This window comes from Mya arenaria, chromosome 5 (genome assembly GCF_026914265.1).
Source record: "Mya arenaria isolate MELC-2E11 chromosome 5, ASM2691426v1".
NCBI classification, from domain to species: domain Eukaryota; kingdom Metazoa; phylum Mollusca; class Bivalvia; order Myida; family Myidae; genus Mya; species Mya arenaria.
The window spans coordinates 74008494-74015362 of record NC_069126.1 but is presented as its reverse complement, the minus strand read 5'-3'; positions in this window follow the sequence as shown (position 1 = coordinate 74015362).

The following is a 6869-nucleotide window of genomic DNA, read 5'->3' as shown; positions in this document are numbered from 1 at the left end:
TACGTTTTGTTATATGTCTCAATTATTTTTGTAATGCATTAACAATTTTCATTAATTTTGTGGACAATTGTTTTTGTCGTATATATTTTTTGAATAATGGTATACTCACTGTGGATATACATGTACAGCCGGAACGAAATAATTCTACATGTGAAAACATACCCGGTTTTTAAATGTTCCCAGCAATAGCACCTTACAAAATGACTTCATTCTGAAAAGTGGCACATGATATAAGAAAGATCCTCTGCTTTATCGTTGCATTGAAATTATAAATAAAAACTTACCGAATAGATCATTAGAGAAAAGGGGGTCTTACGTTTTACACATCTTTATTTCGGCTTATATATTTGTACAATATTGCTGTATGCACTGGACGTTTTATATTTCACAATAATGTGTATATTACCATTACACTGTAGGGACAACGCTCAAAATGGTACATTTTCTCTGTGTAGTACATCATCATTCTTTTAGAAATCACTTTCAATCTAAATCTCATTAGATATTACAATACTAAAAGTAGAGTACCACATAAAGAAACTAATATATCTCGATACGTATCAATAGTTATTTGTTATATTCAAGTCAATTTAGCACATGCATTTTTTTCATAGAATTTGTAAACGATTTGAATAAAAGAAAGAAATAGTGATCCCATTGACAGACCATATGTTAAGAGACCCAGCATAATTTCAACATTTAACCAATGGTTGGTTGTGCCATTGTCGTAAAACATTTCTTCGTTGTTTAATGTACATGATGTACGGAAATCTGTTGATTGTGCGAAACTGACAATGAACCTTATGTTGTTTTTGAAACTGCTGATAGCTGTTACCTTTTTCTTAACAAAAAGGCATCCACAGGCCAAGATAATGTTAAACGTAAATTGTCGGAGAAAACACCATGACCTAATTATGAATGTCAGATTGCATGGAATAAATATATGCATACTAAATATATGACGTCACATTAAGGCCAAGTTGTTGAGACTTTCAGGAATTGGCCACTTACGCATTTTAGTTTAAGCTTTATTTAAGTTTACAACGATTATGAAACAAGCTATTACAACTTATATTAATCACTCTCGTTGGCACGATGTTGCGCGAGAGTGTGGTCTTGTGTTTTGGGGGAAAACGTAGAACCCAGAGAAATCCCAATTGTCCGGTTTGGTGACCACTAACCAAATTCACATGCGCCTAAGCCGGGAATCAAACCCGGGTCGCCTGGGTGAGAAGCGAGTGTGCTTACTAACCACTGCCCTAACCGGACAACCTTACGCATTTTGGGGATTGACCACGATTGTGGGGAAAGCCACATCTTAGAAGAGTCTTATATAAATATGTGTATGCTGTGAAAGCATTGTAAACTTGTATTTCACTTGTCTGTCTAAAGAAGGTTTATAAGCAATTTACTGCATGCTATTGATTTCAGGTAATATAACCCTGTTTCCTGAAATTAGTTAAAAGACCTTGAATAAACTATTTTCTTCTTCGTCATAACATGTGTTGATATAAACAAATGGATACAACTTTAAAGTATGTTCATGATACTTTATTTTATCTAATATTCATACATATATTTTAAGGAAATGTTGAAACAATCGAGACCTCCCCGGGCAATGACGATACAATCTATGCACAGGTTGACAAACCGCGAATAAAAAGGACGCCAGAAAAGACACGACATGCGCCAACAAAGGTAATACGGCAGTCAAAATATCTCGTGCAAGCGTTACTTGAATTCGTTTGTTAACAAGTCTTTTGTAATAATTGTGATCATCAGGAGGAAATTAATAATCCAAACTTTCTATGCTAAGCCTGAATTTAAGTTCCCAATGCTCAATAATGTAAATAATGGTCACGTGACTTGATATTATAAGAGTGTCATCTGAAATAGAGAACAATAGTGTAACAGTTGTACTGAAGTTGTATTTGTTTACCAACACATATTACAAAATTGGACATTTCACGCTTTCATAGTTATATTTAGTTAAACAAATTAATAGAAAAATATAAACTCAATTAACTTTATCTAAAATTAATTTGACATATTAATGGGCACCAAGCAATACCCTTTCGCATTATACCAGAGTTATATAAGACACCAAAAATCAAAATTTATGATTATAGAAAATGGCTCGCTGAAATGATTAATGTAATGATACATTTGGTATAACAATCAATTTACCAACATAAATAATATTTGGCTTTGCTTATATTAAATGTGATCAATTTACAACTGTTTTAGGCGACAGTCGATGACACATTGCTCTACGCTGATTTGGACATTGAACACTTGGAAGAAACCAGCAAAACTATGCAAAGCAAAAAACGACCGACGGATTCTGAGCCAGTGGAATATGTCGAAATCAACTTCTCAGCGAGGGCCCAGATCTCTGAAAGCGAAAACATTTACCAAAATTAATGAATGTATTCAATTTGAAAATATTGCCAATGACATGTGTTTAGTGTGATCAATATTTTCTGTCAAACATGTACATCGGAAACACAGAATAAGTGTATATAATGACTTGTTAGAGATTGAACAACATTAACGCGTTAAGAGTTTAATGTGTAATTTAACGGCCAGTTTTCACTCTATATTTTTCATGTACGGTCTGTATATTGACAATCAAATAATAACGTATACATGCATTATATTATATTTTTTACGAATAATTCGAAATCAATCAATGAATATTTTTATTTTAACAATATGCCAATTATTTGTTCTGTATATTTATTGTAAGGTTATTGAATGTTCTCTTATTATGAAGCAGTAAATACAATGCTATTGAAATAGCCCATTTTATTTAGCAATAAAGACATTGTTATTGAAGGTTCCCAGTTATTTATCAATTAACAAATTGTAATTGAATGTTCATATTCGTGTTGTTTGTTTTAAGTGTGTTGCCTTGTTTATATATTGAAATGAATTGATCATTAGTTATATTTACATAAATTAAACAAACAATTGATATGTATTTATGAATTTGAATAATGAATGACGTTGATCTTATTTAGCAATACACACATTGTGCGAATGAATGTTCCCAACTTTTTAAGCAATAAACAAATTGTAATTTTCAACAAATCAAAACAGTCTTTACACCAGTATAACCAGCTTAACTGTGTGACAGAAGCGAAACATAGTATAGGCTTCAAGGCTTCTTTCTTAAGTATGTCGTTATTATTTTGTTTTGTGCATACATCACCTGGCTTCACTTGATTATTATTTCCACAGTGTATCCTATGATTATGCTTAAGCTTTGTATTTATTGAATATGTAGTGTAGACATAAATCTTGTTGAAACCATTGGAATCTTCCAACTTTATTATGACTCGTACATATATTCTGAAACCTATTCGTGCCTTTTGATTATCCTTAACTTATTAACAACATATACACTTTCGGCATTTCTAATAGTTCATGGGCAACAGAGGTACAAATTATTAAAGCCATAAACTGAAATCAGGCACTGCCTTCGACGGTGTCTCACAGTTATAGGTAACCCGCATTTGAATCTACAGTAATTACAACGACTTTCGTTTGTTTGTTCCTCTTAAAATAGTTAATGCTGATTACAACTCAAACTCATTAATCATTCTGTTTTGGGCCTTGCTTACATCTTGGTTATGTCACATGTAACACATTGAATGTGATTAATGTCAAATTGCACTGTTCATGAGATAGGGTGCGAGTAACAGTTTTTGCAAACGACCAAAGGGTCTAACTCCACAACACTTAAATCCTGAATTATGAGCCTTGATACACATGTAAAAACTGTCTTCGGTAGCCTGTGTATATCTCATTGATTAAACTGTTTTCGAGTTAAGGCCGATGTTAAAGTTTATAAGCCAAACCATGAAACGTATGGAAAAATAAAAGCACACTTATAACATAAATCGCAGCACCGATCTTCAACTGATTCTGAAAAATTTATTATAAAGATTTAAACAAACATTTTATTTATAAACTTAAAATTCATAATCCTATACTAATGAGCATATGCAAAAAAAGAATGTTAATTGTGCACAGAATGTAGTTTCAATAATGCAAATTCAGTTACTTGTATGCTTGTGATTTGAAGCAAAGGTCTAAATAAATAAAATACATTCACATATTTTGTGAATACATATTTCGTTATAAAGTTACAATTCCCATTGTTTTACTTGATATATGTTTCTCTTGCACAGATATTCTTTTTCTTTTAAACATTTAATTTTCTATATCCTTTGAAATCTAAAATTATGCATTCAGCACGCTCCCCGGCAACAGTAGAGAGACGTTCTACAAGAATGGGTTACGTTAATAAATTCAACGTAAGCATTACAATTACATAATTACTACTTGAAGTCGCTGGTTGACGTACGTTAAGAAAGGGGAGGGTCAAACCCGATACTCAGATAACATATGTAAAATATGCTTGCAATTATGACAAATAATGTTCCATTATGTTCCAGATTTAGCTTAACATGTGAAATCTTTTATTTATTTATTTTTGGTGTGGGGGGGGGTATCTCTATCGATCTCTGATTTATTCAGTAGTTTTGATATGTTCACTAACACTATGAAGCCTCGCACTGTTATGACAAGCAAAGAAGGAGCAGTTACAAAGACACAGGAATCACAGAATTATCCATCAAAATTATACACACACTTAAATTTAATACATTCCTCGATAAAAATGTTGATTTGGGCCACAATTATATCAATATTCCATCAATCAGCACTGATCGGAAACCCCAGCTGGAATGAAGCGACAGCTGTAACATTTCACTTTATTTTATTACCACATGCATGAACTACTAAACACGATTGTTCATACTTGCATTATAAGGACAGGAAAACATTCTGTAACAAACTTTGCTAAAACGATGCCAATCTATGAGAGAGTTCGTTGAAATGAATTATATTCTATTTTATTAAAAATAGTTGGGGCATGTAACATGCAAATGATATTTTCACATATTGCCTGTAATTGATGTTTACCACTTTCACATGACATTTTCACATATTGCATGTGCTTGACGAATGTTCATTAGTGTTTCTTTGGGTATTCATTAATGACGTTTAGCCTTGCAACATTTGACATAATTTTCAGGCATCTTGATACACTTTAATGTATGTTTCCTTGAAAACAACTTGTTCTCTTCTTTAACATGTACATGGGAACTAAACGAAAACGTAGGCACTTTATTGTTGTAAATAGTAGCCAAACATGTTTAAATTTAGTATAAAATGTTTTTGACTTGGTGCATGCATTTATTTCAATATTTTGTTTATGAATATAATGTAGACGATGTTTCCATTGATTCATTATCTCGTATATCTTAGAGTTGGGCTGTGATCGTCAGAATGTTTTTCCTTGATGTGTTATGCTGCCATTTCTTGACTTGAAGCCGAACGGCTTGTAGTGTAAAAGACCCAAGCCTAGAGGTCATTACTTCAAGCCCCATTTAGTGGTTAACACTTTTGCAAAGCATGCCGCCGTATTACAATTCAAAGTCACGCGTGTTGTTTTGGCTCAACTATATGACCATCTAATATATTTTATCATATTTTACACTCCCGGGTAAAAACAACTATTACGTGGTTTATATTACGTATGTGCAATATAACAGCGATTTTTTTTCGTTCGGCAAGAAACTATATCGCTGCGCGTAATTGCTCACTAGGTACGTGAGTGAACTAATTACATTTGTATTCACTTATCTAAAACTACAACACAAACAGTTTAGAAATTGGCAATGTATTTGGTGAACATGTACGCAGGAAAAGGCAGTATTCGGATGCTGGAAGATTGGTAATAGCGTCTTAACACAATTGTGACCACGTCCAACCTTAGAGTCAGCAACATCCTTAACGACTGGTATCCTAGAAAACATCATGAATCAACTGGGATAAAACAATCAGTGGAACTTTGTTAATGAAAATAAATAAGCATAATACTAGAACACCTGTTTCAGCAAAATCGACGTGAAAATAGGCATGGGATGGGTGGGAAAATATGATCAAATCTTCGCTTTCAGACATTTCAAAGTAACTTCTTATATCACCAAATGCAAATCTCGAGTGACGAAAACAGAATAGTTTTGCCCATATACCCAACAAAAACACGAAGAAATCATGTGTCTAGTGTCCCGCCAAACTAATCCATCTACTACGAGTACTTGAACAAATCTCATGAAATTAATACTGTTTATATTTTTTTTAAAACGTGAATTCTTGTATTTGTACACAATTTAATTGCAAAAGGTTCTTTTAAATTTAAAACAATATGCATGCTATATGTTGTGTTTAATGAGAATTTTAAGAACGAAAATAATGGAAAAAGAAGCGTTTTGAGATGCTTTTGTTCAATGATAATAAAGATTTTAAATCTTGGGTTTTAAAAATAAAAATGATAATATATTAACGAACATAAGTTAACTCCCCTAGGGAGGTTTATATACATACTTGCTACTGAGGTTTATATCTATAATACATACTAGCACAATAAATGCACCATCATTCGTAACTGTAATGGTTTACTGCTGATTTGATATAACTATATATACAACTTATATATATTGTTCAGATGTGCCATGGCCTTCTTGATATTTATAAATAATTTTTCAATCTTAAATCTTGTTATGATAATTGGTGACAGAAATGATAAAACTCTAAAAATGGCCACTATAATGCTTACTGATCATTTTAAATCGATTATCAGTTGATGTAAACTATCACATGCAACTTTGTTTTGTAACAAATTCAACTGAAAATAAATTAATGCAAGACGACAATAACTCCAAAATAATGCATAAATGTGAAAAATATTATTTAAATCATATGAAATGGCTTAACCACATTTTGTTATGCAGACT